Below are 16,953 nucleotides of genomic sequence, written 5' to 3' on the forward strand. Positions count from 1 at the left end.
CTGGCGTCTCTATATCAGTGTTACGTTAATTACTCTGTTTACTGTTATAACTGGCGTCTCTATATCAGTGTTACGTTAATTACTCTGTTTACTGTTATAACTGGCGTCTCTATATCAGTGTTACGTTAATTACTCTGTTTACTGTTATAACTAGCGTCTCTATATCAGTGTTACGTTAATTACTCTGTTTACTGTTATAACTAGCGTCTCTATATCAGTGTTACGTTAATTACTCTGTTTACTGTTATAACTAGCGTCTCTATATCAGTGTTACGTTAATTACTCTGTTTACTGTTTGCTTCTGTGTCTAGTGTGTTTCCCTGTTCTATATTTATCATGTTTTTGCTAATTCTCTTTCGTTCTTTGTTTCTTTGTTTTATCTCCAATACCTTTACCTCCAACCCCCCCCCCCCTCTCACCCTCCAATATTGTCTACCTCACCCCCACCCCCTACCTCCAACCCTCTCCAAATATTACTTAAATCTCCATTCCATACCTCCAAAAAATATTACCTCCCATTCCATACCTCCAAAAAATATTACCTCCCATTCCATACCTCCAAAAAATATTACCTCCCATTCCCTACCTCCAAAAAATATTACCTCCCATTCCATACCTCCAAAAAACATTACCTCCCATCCCCTACCTCCAAAAATTACTACCTCCCTCCCTCCACCTCCACAAATTACTATCCCCCTCACCTCACCTCACCCAGGTACGAGGCATCTCACAATATCTGGAAGCATTATACATCTGTCATACCAACCTTTATAGTTACTAGACACCACCAGTCACTTCAGTTATCGTCTATTTAATTACAATAATTATATCTGCTATATTATTTATGATTATTTATATATAAACACTAATATATAATGCTGTCCTTAATATAGCTTCATTGACTATAGTGTAATTAATAGAGTGTTTTATATATATTTTGACCCGAGAGATAATTTCATCATTTGACAATTACCATTTCAGTGTTGCCATATTGTTTGTCATATATATAAACATAAATTTAACATATACTAATTAACTAAAGTTATTAATATACTCAACAACACACAAGGTTATACTAAATATATCTACATCACCTACTATAACATAAGTGGATATATTAATGGATATATTTTAATCCTACGAGTAATTTCACCAAATGACATCGTTTTACACCTGTCCGGAATATTAAATAACAAATAAAAATAAATTAAATTCATTCAGTGTTTAACTCGACCTCTTATGTATTTTAAAACTCTAAAAATCTGACGTCAATGATTAAATTTTGTCTTAAAACCCGCAAATACGCCAAAAATTAACACTATTTAAAAACTGGGGTTAATGAGCGAGTCTGGCAACACTGCTAGAGGCGGATGAGCGAGTCTGGCAACACTGCTAGAGGTGGGTGAGCGGGGACCCCACATTCCATCAGAGCTCAAGTCTTCACCGTTACCCCTGGACGTCCCAACCTTGAACCTAGTTACCCACACACACACACACACACACACACACACACACACACACACACACACACACACACACACACACACACACACACACACAGGCTATGTATACATGGCGAATCACTATAAACTTGTATGACGATGATTTCACTGACTATCTGAATAACACACACAAGTTTCGAGGTTCCTCTGTGTGTGTGTGTGTGTGTGTGTCTGTGTGTGTGTGTGTGTGTGTGTGTGTGTGTGTGTGTGTGATGGCTGCCTCCTTTAATTAAATGTGTGTCTTCAGGGACGGTGGTGGTGATGATGATGGTGGTGTGAACGAGTGTTGTCTCCCGTCCATTAACTGTTACCACGGTGTGTCCTGGTTCTCTCTCTCTCTCTCTTTCTTTATCATTCTTTATCTCTCTTTCATTCTATCTCTCTCTCTTTCTCTCTCTCTCTCTAACTCTTTCTATCTCTCTCTTTTTCTTGCTATGCCTCAATCTGTCTTTCTCTATGTCTTTATCTCTCTCTTTCGTTATCTATCTATCTTTCTTTTTCTATCGTTATCTTTCTCTAGCTATCTATCTCCATCAATTTCTTCCTTTCTTCTAATTCCTCTCTCTCTCTCTCTCTCTCTCTCTCTCTCTCTCTCTCTCCACAACCATTCGTCAGGTTACAGTAATATTGAACCATTGCTGTACTTCATCTACACCTCTGTAACACTGGACCAATGTTATACCTGTTTACGCCTATAGGTACACAGGATAACTACCTAATTAACTCCCTACAACCTCTGTAACTACCTAATTAACCCCCTACACCCCCTGTAACTACCTAATTAACCCCCTACACCCCCTGTAATTACCTAATTAACCACTTGACCCCCTGTAACTACCTTATTAACCATTACACCCCTGTAACTACTAATTAACCCCTACACCCTAACTACCTAATTAACCCCTACACCTGTAACTACCTTATTCCCTACACCCCTGTTACTACCTAATTAACCCCTACACCCTGTAACTACCTAATTAACCCCTACACCCCTGTAACTACTAATTAACCCCTACACCCTGTAACTACCTAATCTTGACCCCTGTAACTACCTTATTCTACACCTAACTACTAATTAGCCTACACCCCTGTAACTACCTAATTAACTTCCCTACACCTGTAACTACCTAATTAACATGACCCCTGTACTACTCATTACACCTGTAACTACCTAGTGCCCCTACACCCTAACTACCTAATTAACCCCCTACACCTGTAACTACCTTTTTCTACACCTGTAACTACCTAATTAACCCCTACACCCTGTAACTACCTAATTAACCCCTACACCCTGTAACTACCTTATTAACCCCTCACCTGTAACTACCCTAATTAACCCCATGTAACTACCTAATTAACCCCATGTAACTCACCTAATTAACCCCTGTAACTACCTAATTAACATGTTACCCAATTAACCACATGCTTAACAACCTAATAAACCCCATGTAACTACTAATTAACCCATGTAACTACCTAATCCTATTTAATACTAATGCCCATGTAACCTATTAACGCCCTACACCCACCTACGACAGATAAACACAGGTGACTCTCTTCGTTACCTGGATGTTGTGATAATCTGCTTCGTCTAGCTGCCAGAATCAGCTGATCTGTAAAGAGTAAACAAACAAACCATCAGCTGATATGTTGAGCTCCACGTGATAACTATTGTGAGAGAGAGAGACAGACAGACAGAGAAAACAGACACAGGTTTCACAGCCAGACGAGTGGTCAGTCTCTCAGCGAAAGTTAATTGAGACAAACAGACAATTGTGGGAGATATTTCCAGGTTTCTCTCTGGCCTGCTGAACACAATGGTCTACTGGTGTGTGAGAGAGAGAGAGAGAGGAGAGAGAGAAACAAACAATGATAATACCAATACATTTTTTAATAATTATTTTACAACTAATAATTATAGTAATCATTGACTACTACTCACACACACACACACACACACACACACACACACACACACACACACACACACACACACACCTAAGCAAACAAGACGAAATTTATGTTTGTTTGATGTGTGTTACCAACCTATTTCTCTCTCTCTCTCTCTCTCTTTCTCTCTTTCACTCCTCCCTCTTTTCCATATTCTCCCTCCCATCTCTTCTTATACCTTGTTCCTCCTCCCCCTCTCTTCTCCCTCCTTTCCACCCACCCATTATATTCTCCCTTCCTCCTATCTCTCCTTCACTCTCTCTCCTCACTCCCCTTCTCTTCTCCTCTCTTCCACCCACAGATTTATCCCCATCTCCTTTACCCACCATTACCATTCCTTATCCTTCCCTCTCCTTTTCCTTCCCCTCTCCCCCCTCCTCTCCCCCATCTCTCCCCTCACCTCAATATCTCAGGTACAATTAACTCCCATCAATTAATTAGTATAAACACAGGTATAATTAACTTACCGTTGGTTTCATATTGTTTACCTAATTCCTCGTTTATTCTCTTCATCGCTATTCTTCTTTATCTTAGTTTAGGTTGGGTTAGGTTGGGTTAGGGTGGGTTAGGGTGGGTAGGGAGTGGGTTGGGTTGGGTTAGTGGGTTTGGTTGTTGGGTGGTTAGTTGGGTTTGGTTGGGTTAGGGTGGGTTAGGTTGGTTAGGTTGTTGTGGTTGTTAGGTGGGTTAGGTTAGGATTAGGATAGGTTGGGTTGGTTAGGTTGGGTTTGGTTAGGTTAGGGTGGGTTAGGTTAGGTGGGTTGGGTTGGGTTGGGTTAGGTTAGGTGGGTTAGGTTGGGTTGGGTTAGGGTGGGTTGGGTTGGGTTAGGGTGGGTTAGGTTGGGTTAGGGTGGGTTTGGTTAGGTTAGGGTGGGTTGGGTGGGTTTGGTTAGGGTGGGTTTGGTTAGGTTAGGGAGGCATCACAACAGGCTGGGAGGGCGTTAACGGTGTTATCAGGCCAGACTACACTGTTTACACGACCAGTGAGGAGATAAGGTGGTTTGTACAGCTGGGCGGACCTGTGGGTGTTCCTGCTGCCTTAACACTCACTATCATCATCACTATCATCACTACTACCATCACTATCATCACTACTACCATCACTATCATCACTACCATCACTACCATTACCCTCCAACACCACCACCAACAACCTCTCTCCCTCCTCACCAACCACCACCATCTCCCACACACCCTCCCTCACCAGCCACCATCCACACCCTCCTCCACCAACCACCACCATCTCACACACACCCTCCCCACCAACCACCATCTCCCACACCCTCCCTCACCAACCACCACCTTCTCCCACACCCTCCCCACCAACCACCACCATCTCCCACACACCCCTCCCCACCAACCACCATCTCCCACACCTCCCTCACCCACCACCATCTCCCACACCTCCCCCACCACCACCACCATCTCCCACCCCCTCCCTCCCACCACCTTCTCCCCACACCCTCCCCCACCAACCACCATCTCCCCACCCCCTCCCCACCAACCACCATCTCACACCCTCCCTCACCAACCACCACCATCTCCCACACCCCTCCCCCACCAGCCACCACCATCTCCCACACACCCTCCCCCACCAACCACCACCATCTCCCACACACCCTCCCTCACCAACCACCACCATCTCCCACACACCCTCCCTCACCAACCACCACCATCTCCCACACACCCTCCCTCACCAACCACCACCATCCCCCTCTTCACAGCTGATTGGTCCTTCAGTAAACTCGTGACGCAACATACAAATATCTGGTCATTTTTTCTTATCAATAACAATACAATTTTTTTAGGTTTTATCAATATATTCAGTTATTTTTATCAATATTATAATGATTTAGTGTTTTATAATCTGCTTAACGTAACGTAACCTAATCTAGCCTAACTTAACCTAATCTGACCTAACTTAACCTAATCTGACCTAACTTAACCTAACCTGACCTAACTTAACCTAATCTGACCTAACTTAACCTAACATGACCTAACCAAAAGTAACCTAACATGACCTAACCGTGGCACTAGTAAGAGGGCTCGGTATCTATCTATCTATCTATCTATCTATCTATCTATCTATCTACCTATCTATCTATCTACACACTTAACCTATCATCCATTTACCTATCTCCTTACCTATTTACCTATCTATAAAATCATGATAAACACAGACACCGTCCCAGAAGAATACTGTAGTGTGTGTGTGTGTGTGTGTGTGTGTGTGTGTGTGTGGACGAGGGGGGGCTGGTGGTAGTGTTGATATCGTGCAGATAATGCCAAGCTCAAGGTGCAAGGCCTAACACACACCTACACACACACACACACACACACACACACACACACACCTGGTCAGTAATCACCAATAAGGTTCCTGGTAGTATGAAAAATGTCTTGAGATCTTGACCTTATGTGAGAGAGGTGGGGAGAATTGTGAGAATGGGGAGGTGAGAGGAGGAGGGGGTGAGAGGGGAGGAGGGAGTGAGAAGGGAGTGAGAAGGGTTGAGAGGGACAGGTGTTGTTGGCATTTTAAGGGAAACCGTCTCGTCTACCAGGTGTGTACCAGTGTTCTACCTGTTAATTATTATCACCTTGACTCGTGAGGTTAAAATAATCTCACCTTTGCCAGAATTTATAATGTAACCCCTTCTATGTGAGGCTAGGTTAGGCTGGAACCAGGAGTAGGGTTGGGTTAGCTGGAAACTCGGGTTGGGTTTGGTTGGGTTGGTTGGTTGGCTATGAAGCAGGTTGGGTTTGGTTGGGTTTGGTTGGGTTTGGTTGAGTTTTGGATGATGGGTCTGGTTGGGTTTGGTTGGTTGATTTGGGTTTGGATGGGTCTGGTTGGGTTGGATGGGTCTGGATTTGGGTTTGGTTTGGTTGGTTGGGTTTGGTTGGGTTTGGTTGGGTTGGATGGGTCTGGTTGGGTTTGGTTGGTTGGTTGAGGTTTGGTTGGGTTTGGTTGGGTCTGGTTGGGTTTGGTTGGGTCTGGTTGGGTTTGGTTGGGTCTGGTTGGGTTTGGTTGGGTCTGGTTGGGTCTGGTTGGATTTGGTTGGGTTTGGTTGGGTTATAGTTCGTGTGGAAGTTACTGAATATAACTTGTTGTGACAGAGGTAAGCAGTCTGTATTGGTCTCGTATGTTTTCAGTAAAGTGTAACAGATTTCCCACACACACACACACACACACACACACACACACACACACACACAAGACCCTGTAATAAACAAACACCCATACAACAAACAACCACAACAAACATACATAAATATAAAACAAACACGAACAAACACACCTTAACCACACACAAACACACAGGTAAACAAACACACGCCAAAAAAAAAATTATTCCCCATCTTAACTACAAAATCTACCTCACTCTACCTGTCTCTACCTCACTCTACCTGTCTCTACCTCACTCTACCTGTCTCTACCTCACTCTACCTGTCTCTACCTCACTCTACCTGTCTCTACCTGTCTCTACCTCACTCTACCTCACTCTACCTGTCTCTACCTCACTCTACCTGTCTCTACCTCACTCTACCTGTCTCTACCTCACTCTACCTGTCTCTACCTCACTCTACCTGTCTCGCTACCAAGGTGAGGAATTTTTTAAGGACTTTTTCTACACCTGAGATACGATATTAATTCCAAATTCGTATTGTAGTTCGATTGTTTGATTTTTTTTCATCGTTCCAGGTAGTTTGAAACACATTTATAGAGCCAATTCTCGTATCTGTTAATGTAGAAAGTATCAAAGTATATAATTTAATTTTACGATAGATTGTTAAATTATCGTAAGGTTCTGATTCAATTCTACGATAGATTGTTAAATTATCGTAGGGTTCTGATTCAATTTTACGATAGATTGTTAAATTATCGTAAGTTACTGATTCAATTTTACGATAGATTGTTAAATTATCGTAGGGTTCTGATTCAATTTTACGATAGATTGTTAAATTATCGTAGGGTTCTGATTCAATTTTACGATAGATTGTTAAATTATCGTAAGTTACTGATTCAATTTTACGATAGATAGTTAAAGATCGTAAGTTACTGATTCAATTCTACGATAGATTGTTAAATGATCGCAGGTCACTGATTCAGCAAGAGTATATATATTTTTCTGGTGAGGTAAGGTGAGGTAAGATGAGGTGAGGTGAGGTGAGGTGAGGTGAGGTGAGGTGAGGCAAGAAGCCATAGAGGCAACAAAAGCTTTACATTGTTCTTATCTTCATTGTGGAGATAAAGTGTCTTACTGTTTCCTTTTGTTATCGTGTGTGTGTGTGTGTGTGTGTGTGTGTGTGTGTGAGTGTGTGTGTGAGTGTGTGTGTGTGTGTGTGTGTGTGTGTGTGTGTGTGTGTGTGTGTGTGTGATAGAGGAGCAAGGTGGAAAGAAGAAAAGAAAGAGAGAAGGAAGAAAGGAAGGAGAGAGAGAGAAGGAAGAAGGAAGGAAGAAGAGAGAAGGAAAGAAAGAAGGAAAGGAAGGAGAGAAGGAAAGGAAGGAGAGAAGAAAAGAAAGAGAGAAGGAAAGAAATAAAGAGAAGGAAGGAAGAGAGAGAGAGTCAGTTCCCCGTCTCAGTAGTAAATGATTTCATTATTAACTCCATTAAAATTTGTGAGGAAGGACGGCGTCGTCTCCCACATCATTATCACCTTCATTATCATCATCATCATCATCATCACCATCATCATTACCATTACCATCATCACCATCATCATCATTACCATCATCATTATTACCACCATCATCATTACCACCATCATCATTACCACCATCATCACCACCATCATCATCATCATTACCACCATCATCATTACCACCATCATCATCATCGCCATCACCATCATCATCATTACCACCATCATCATCATCACCATCATCATCATTACCATCATCATCATTACCACCATCATCATTACCACCATCATCAATACCACATCATCACCATCATCATCATTACCACCATCATCGTTCACACCATCATCATCATTACCACCATCATCATTACCACCATCATCATCATCACCATCACCATCATCATCATTACCATCATCATCATTACCACCATCATCATCATCACCATCACCATCATCATCATTACCACCATCATCATCATTACCATCACCATCATCATCATTACCATCAATAAATTAGAAAGTTAAGGAGAAAACGCGACGATTACTAAGATGCTTCCATGTGGGGGTCAAGAAGACATATGTGGCTCTTGGGGTCAAGAACACATATGTGGCTCAATGGAATAAGAACACATATGGCTCTATGTGGGGTCAAGAACACATATGTGGCTCTATGTGGTAAGAACACATACGTGGCTCTATGTGGGGTCAAGAACACATATGTGGCTCTATGTGGGGGTCAAGAACACATATATGGCTCTTGGGGTCAAAACACATGGCTCTATGTGGGGATCAAGAACACATGTGCTTGTGGGATAAGAACACACATGTGGCTCTATGGGGTCAAAAAACTGGCTCTATGTGGGGTCAGAACACATATGTGGCTCTATGGGGTCAGAACACATACGTGGCTCTATGTGGGGTCAAGAACACATATGTGGCTCTATGTGGGGTCAAGAACACATATGTGGCTCTATGTGGGGGTCAAGAACACATACGTGGCTCTATGTGGGGTCAGAACACATATGTGGCTCTATGGGGGTCAGCATTGGCTCTATGTGGGGGTCAACATACGTGGCTCTGTGGGTCAGAACACATATTGGCTCTATGTGGGTAAAACACATATGTGGCTCTATGTGGGGTCGAACATATGTGGCTCTATGTGGGGTCAAACGTGGCTCTATGGGGGGTCAAGAACTGTGGCTGTGGGGGTCAAAACACATATTGGCTCTATGTGGGGTCAGAAACACATGTGGCTCTATGTGGGGTCAAAACACATATGTGGCTCTATGTGGGGATCAGAACACACATGTGGCTCTATGTGGGGATCAAGAACACACATGTGGCTCTATGTGGGGATCAAGAACACACATGTGGCTCTATGTGGGGGTCAAGAACACATATGTGACTTTGTATGTGGAAGTGAAAGTTATATTTCGCTTTCTATGTCCAAGAAATTTTGTCCAGAACAACTATTGCTTCGTAATTTGTCACGTTGTACATATTGACCAAAACTGTCCAGTGAATTTTGTCCACATCAACAGCATTTAAGTAACTGTTCGCTTGGCTTTACTTCAGTCCGAATTACGGAAAGGAAATAAAGTGTTAACGAGATCTGGCGAGAAAGAGAGAGATTTAGCGAGATCTGGCGAGAAAGAGAGAGATTTAGCGAGATCTGGCGAGAAAGAGAGAGTTAAGCGAGATCTGGCGAAAGTTAGCGAGATCTGGCGAGAAGAGATTTAGCGAGATCTGGCGAAAGGAGTTGAATTGGCAGAAAGAGGAAGAGATTTAGCGAGATCTGGCGAAAGAAGCGAAGAAGAATGTTAACGAGATCTGGCAGGAAAGAGAGAGATGTAGCGAGAGAAGGTGACGCCTGGCGGGAAAGATTAGGCTTAACGTTAAGACACCGTGAAAAAAATGGCGCGAAAAGTTGGAATTGGCGGGAAAGTGGTGACGGAGGTGGGATAAGAACTGGGAATTGGCGGGAAATTTAGGAATTGGTGAAAAAACGATAAATAGCAATAGAATAGTGACGGTAATAGTGTAATAATAGTAACAGTAATAATAGTAACAATAGAAACAAAAGTGAAAATACCATAACAAAAACATTAACATAAACACAGAAAGTCAACAACAACAACAAACAACGAGAAAGTCAACAACAAAACAACAACAACAAGAAAGTCAACAACAATAACAACAACAACAACGAGAAAGTCAACAACAACAATGGCCGCCTCAACAGCTGTAAAAGATAGTTACATCTCAATTACTTTTATCGTTGAGTCTATACCACAAAACTACCACCAATTACACTTAACGACCCTCAGTAGTTAGACATTGTTGACATATTTACCACTATTGGTGAGTTAACAGGTGAACTACCAAGATAGTGAGAGTACTTGACATATACCTAACCTAACCCAACCTAAGTCTAACCAAACCTAATCTAACTCTAACCTAACCTGACCATCCTCTATTTCTACATGCCGCCCACTACCCTCTAACTCTACATAATGCCGCCCACTACCCTCTAACTCTACATAATGCCGTACTACCCTCTAACTCTACATAATGCCGCCCACTACCCTCTAACTCTACATAATGCCGCCCACTACCCTCTACTCTACATAATGCCGCCACCCTCTAACTCTACATAATGCCCCACTACCCTCTAACTCTACAATACCCACCCCTCTAACTCTACATAATGCCGCCCTACCCTCTAACTCTACATAATGCCCCTACCCTCTAACTCTACATAATGCACCACTACCTTCTAACTCTACATAATGCCACCCACTCCCTCTAACTCTACATAATGCCCCACTACCTTCTAACTCTACATAATGCCACCCACCACTCCCCTCTAACTCTACATAATGCCACCCACCACTACCTTCTAACTCTACATAATGCCACCACCACTCCCTCTAACTCTACATAATGCCACCCACCACTACCCTCCTAACTCTACATAATGCCACCCCTACCCTCTAACTCTACATAATGCCACCCACTCCCTCTAACTCTACATAATGCACACACTACCCTCTAACTCTACATAATGCCCCACCCCCTCCTAACTCTACATAATGCCACCCACCACTCTAACTCTCTAATACTCTACATAATGCCACCCATCACTACCTTCTGACTCTACATAATGCCCACCACTCCCTCTAACTCTACATAATGCCACCCATCACTACCTTCTGACTCTACATAATGCCACCCACCACTACCTCTAACTCTACATAATGCCGCCCACTACCCTTTAACTCTACATAATGCCACCCCTATGCCACCACCAACCTCTATTTCTACATAACACCGCCCACAGTATCTCTACATAACGCCGTCCAATAAGGTGGTCCCCCCACAACATATGGCGTTTCAGTCCCTATCAAGAGAGGCAATTCTGTAGCGTTCGTGTAACCCCTCCCCCGGCCATCTGATTTATTGTGTTAATCTACAGCAAATCTTCGTATTATACAGATCTTACCTTAAAACAGATGACTATCAACCCATAAGAGTGAAATTTGGCGCGTAAAACATATGACGATCACTAGGTAAACAATGACACGTGGCGCGGGAAAACAGAAGACAATCACTAGGTAAACAAGACATATGACGCGCAAAATAAATGACGATCAACTTATAAACGAGTGAAATTTAGCCCGTAAAATATATGACGATCACGAGGTAAACAATTGACATATGATGCGCAAAACAAATGATGATCTGAATAAACACGTAAATTGACGAGTAAAACAGATGACGATCACATATTCAAATTAGAAACAAATGACGATCAAACATAAACAAAGAAAATCAGTAAACACAACAGATGAAGATGAAAAAAAAAACACTAAAAATGTGAAAATTGGTGCGTAAAACAGATGACGATCGGCCAAGAAACATATGACAATCGAACACAATAAATGAAGAAAGCGCGGGGGGAATGGTATAAACACAAGACTCTCAAACAGATGACGATCGCAGAACAAAAGAAAGGGGGAAATTGGGTATAAACACAAGACTCTCAAACAGATGACGTCCTTTAGGGGTTCTGGTTATAGAAGAAATGAGAACTTTCTTACCCCTCTGAGGACGATGATTGATGACGTCACTAAGTAAACATGACATTGGTGACGTCACTAATCATCAGAATGTGCTTGATGACGTCAGAGACAATAGCAAGAGGGTTACAGCCTGGATGCTAATTACTGAACTAGGAAATGACTCGACACAGCTCTACACTCACGTCTCTATCACCTAACGTTCTGTGTGTCTGTTTGTCTGTCGTGTTTGTATTTGTTTACCAGTGTGTCTGTCTGTCTGTCTGTCTGTATGAGAGAGAGAGAGAGAGAGAGAGATACAAACATTACCATCACTTTTATATTCCTCGATAAACATTCACTACAAACATTCAGACAAACATCCAAACACCCTTAAAAAAAACACCAATAAAATAAATAAAAACAAAAACAATAATACAATTTGCCATTTAAAGAGAGACAACACATAAAAAAATGGATAAAAACCAGAATAAGAGGAAGAAGATGAAGAACAAAAGGGAAGAGAACAAGAGGAAGAAGAAGAAAAAGAAGAAGAAGCAAAAAGTCAGGGGTTGATGATAAGACGAAAAGTTGACACAGACTAACACAAAACTTAACCTGACCCCACACGAGACCAAGTGTGAGTGTGTGTGTGTGTGTGTGTGTGTGTGTGTGTGTGTGTGGTGTGTGTGTGTGTGTGGTAGTAGTAGTAGTTTAGAACCCTTAGCCACAGACACACACACACACGAGACCCCCGTGTGTGTGTGTGTGTGTGTGTGTGTGTGTGTGTAGTTTAGAACCACTTAGCCACACACACACACACACACACACACACGAGACCCCCGTGACATTTACCTTCCATAAACTAGTCATCAGCCAGGGGGAGGGGGAGGATATGGGGAGGGGGGGCCGAATGTCTCCCCTCTATAGTCTCCCACATTCTCTCAGCTGCGTAAATGAGATCGTTTTTTGTCGTAAGTGAGAATATAATGTAGGTATTTATCCCATTTAAGCTACGGTATTGTGGTGTTGATTCTAAAATGGTCGTAAGTTAGTGTTTGGTCGTAAGTTAAGATGATTTATTAACGTAACTCACACAATTAATGGATTCTAAAATGGTCGTAAGTTAGTGTTTGGTCGTAAGTTAAGATGATTTATTAACGTAACTCACACAATTAATGGATCTAAAATGGTCGTAAGTTAGTGTTTGGTCGTAAGTTAAGATGATTTATTAACGTAACTCACGCAATTAATGGATTCTAAAATGGTCGTAAGGCAATCCTAACTTACGATAATTTTAGAGAATTTGTGTCTTAGGTATAACAGATGGATCCTTATAGGCCCTTACGTTAAATTCTTTCTTCTCGTAAATTAAAATGATTGAAGAATGTCTGTTTGTGTCTTAAGTACACCAGGTGGATTAAAGAACGTATCTGTCTCACTATCACCCTAACACCAAGACTCTACCTTAACACCAGCAAAATAACACCAAGACTCTACCTTAACACCAGCAAATTAACACCAAGACTACCACTTACTTACCAGCAAGTTAACACAAGACTCTACAACAACACCAGCAAGAAGACGATTTTAATATGCAGAGTCTATGTGAATCCCGACCTTGACAAACAGGAACTACCAAAGTGTACGACAATAACACGCTGCCGGGACATCAAGGAACTACAACACGCTGCCTGACGTAGAAGTAACTCTCTTCTTCAGGTTAATATATATCAAGTCTTTGTTTAGTTGATTGGAAAGGATATTTTTAGGTTGTTTGCGTGTTGAGGATTGTTTATTAATGATTGGGGGAGGAGGGGGTATTGGTAATAGAGTAGGAATTAACGTTGCCGGGATGGACAGGGGATATCAGCTGCCAGACGTACAAATAACTCCAATATTAACATTCCTATGGGGTTAATCTATGTTAAAATAGTTAATATAATTTAATTTTTACAACAGAATAAAACAAACTAAAAAAGTTGAAATAAGTGGGTTTAAACTGAAACGCTACAGAGAGGAGCCAGTGACACACACACTGCCAGACGTATGTTACCTGGTTAGTGTCTCAGTGTCCCATTATGTCTCAGGTCTTCCTCAGGTGATGTGTCCTAATGACTGAGGGGTGGGGAGAGTGATGGGTGGGGGGTAAGTACCTTGAGATGATTGGTATGTGTGTGTGTGTGTGTGTGTGTGTGTGTCGTACCCATGTTAAATCTCTCTTTCTCAACACAGGTCTAATATGCTCATTATCTTCATTATATTCTCACCTGAATTATTATTATTATTCCTGACACAATACACAGCACAGCAAACCAGTGACCCTTACAGCACAGTACAGCAGGAACCCCACAGCACAGCACAGCACATCAAGAACCCCTACAGCACAGCACAGCACACCAAGAACCCCTACAGCACAGCACAGCACACCAAGAACCCCTACAGCACAGCGCAGCACACCAAGAACCCCCACAGCACAGCACAGCACACCAAGAACCCCCAAGCACAGCACAGCACACCAAGAACCCCTACAGCACAGCACAGCACACCAAGAACCCCTACAGCACAGCACAGCACATCAGAACCCCTACAGCACAGCACAGCAATCAGGAACCCCTACAGCACAGCACAGCACACCAAGAACCCCTACAGCACAGCACAGCACATCAGGAACCCCTACAGCACAACACAGCACTTGAAAGCTTATTAAAACAGCGGGAGGCCACAGGTTACTCATGAGCGTCGGCCTCACAGTAAAACACAGCGTGGAATCACCCACACTTTATTATATATTAACCTCGTGTGTGTGTGTGTGTGTGTGTGTGTGTGTGTGTGTGTGTGTGTGTGTGTATTAGTTAATGTGTGCATCTATACGTATACATGTTTGTGTATATGTGTGTGTGTATAGTATATGTATGCATGTATATTTAAACAGTTTTTATGTCTTAAGAGTTATTTTGTTATGTATGTATTGTATAATAATAATAATAATAATAATAATAATAATAATAACAAAACAAAAAGAGGAAGAGGAAGAATAACAATAACAACAACACTAATAATAATAACAAAACCACAACATCAACCTTTACTTCCTCCCTCACCCCCACCATACCTCCCCTCACCCCCACCATCTCACACCCCCACCCACAAGATCTCCTTTACTCCACAATCCCTTACCCCACCCCCTCACCTTCCCTCACCCCTCCCCCACCTCACACACCCCCCCACCCACAACCCTCCCCCACCCCCCAACCCTCCCCCACCCCCACCAAGTCACTTCCGCCAGACTCACATCATCAATATACCAACTTACCTTAGTATTCCCTAAGTGCGTCACCTCAACACCGCATTTACCCTCACCGTATTCTTGTCCAGTCCCCAGGTAGACGAAGTGTATCTCTTAAGTCCATAGTCACTCGTAGAAGTGAAGTGTATTCTTAAGTCCATAGTCACCAGGTAGAAGTGAAGTGTATCTCTTAAGTCCATAGTCACCCAGGTAGACGTGAAGTGTATCTCTTAAGTCCATAGTCACTCAGGTAGAAGTGAAGTGTATCTCTTAAGTCCATAGTCACCAGGTAGAAGTGAAGTGTTTTCTTAGTCCATAGTCACTCAGGTAGAAGTGAAGTGTATCTCTTAAGTCCATAGTCACTCAGGTAGAAGTGAAGTGTTTCTCTTTAGTCCATAGTCACTCAGGTAGAAGAAGTGTATCTCTTAAGTCCATAGTCACCAGGTAGAAGTGAAGTGTTTCTTAAGTCCATAGTCACTCAGGTAGAAGTGAAGTGTATCTCTTAAGTCCATAGTCACTCAGGTAGAAGTGAAGTGTATCTCAAGTCCATAGTCACTCAGGTAGAAGTGAAGTATCTCTTTAAGTCCATAGTCACTCAGGTAGAAGTGAAGTACTCTTAAGTCCATAGTCACCAGGTAGAAGTGAAGTGTTTCTCTTTTAGTCCATAGTCACCAGGTAGAAGTGAAGTGTATCTCTTAAGTCCATAGTCACTCAGGTAGGTGAAGTGTATCTCTTTAGTCCATAGTCACTCAGGTAGAAGTGAAGTGTATCTCTTAAGTCCATAGTCACCAGGTAGAAGTAGTGTTTCTTTAGTCCATAGTCACCAGGTAGAAGTGAAGTGTATCTCTTAAGTCCATAGTCACTCAGGTAGAATGAAGTGTATCTCTTTAGTCCATAGTCACCAGGTAGAAGTGAAGTGTTTCTCTTAAGTCCATAGTCACTCAGGTAGAAGTGAAGTGTATCTCATAAGTCCATAGTCACCAGGTAGAAGTGAAGTGTATCTCTTTAAGTCCATAGTCACTCAGGTAGAAGTGGAAGTGTTTCTTTGTCCATAGTCACCAGGTAGAAGTGAAGTGTATCTCATAAGTCCATAGTCACTCAGGTAGAAGTGAAGTGTATCTCTTTAGTCCATAGTCACCAGGTAGATGAAGTGTATCTCTTAAGTCCATAGTCACTCAGGTAGAAGTGTATTCTAAGTCCATAGTCACTCAGGTAGAAGTGAAGTGTATCTCTTTAGTCCATAGTCACTCAGGTAGAAGTGAAGTGTATCTTTAAGTCCATAGTCACCAGTAGAAGTGGTGTATCTTTAGTCCATAGTCACTCAGGTAGAAGTGAAGTGTATCTTTAGTCCATAGTCACTCAGGTAGAAGTGAAGTGTATCTCTTTTATCCATAGTCACCAGGTAGAAGTGAAGTGTATCTCCTAAGTCCATAGTCACCAGGTAGAAGTGAAGTGTATCTCTTTAGTCCATAGTCACTCAGGTAGAAGTGAAGTGTATCTCTTTAGTCCATAGTCA

General features: G+C 42.3%; 1 long non-coding RNA gene across 1 annotated transcript in view; it reads right to left on the minus strand.

Annotated features, from left to right (window-relative positions):
- Window positions 1–3,062: 3,062 nt before the first annotated feature.
- The window catches only part of LOC121865854, a 77,522-nt gene continuing 63,631 nt past the window's right edge, over window positions 3,063–16,953 (minus strand). Inside the window, exon 3 of the long non-coding RNA XR_006088838.1 lies at window positions 3,063–3,115. This is a non-coding gene — a long non-coding RNA (uncharacterized LOC121865854). The remainder of the gene's footprint in view (window positions 3,116–16,953) is intronic.

This window comes from Homarus americanus, unplaced genomic scaffold, assembly GCF_018991925.1.
Source record: "Homarus americanus isolate GMGI-L3 unplaced genomic scaffold, GMGI_Hamer_2.0 scaffold34354, whole genome shotgun sequence".
NCBI lineage: Eukaryota > Metazoa > Arthropoda > Malacostraca > Decapoda > Nephropidae > Homarus > Homarus americanus.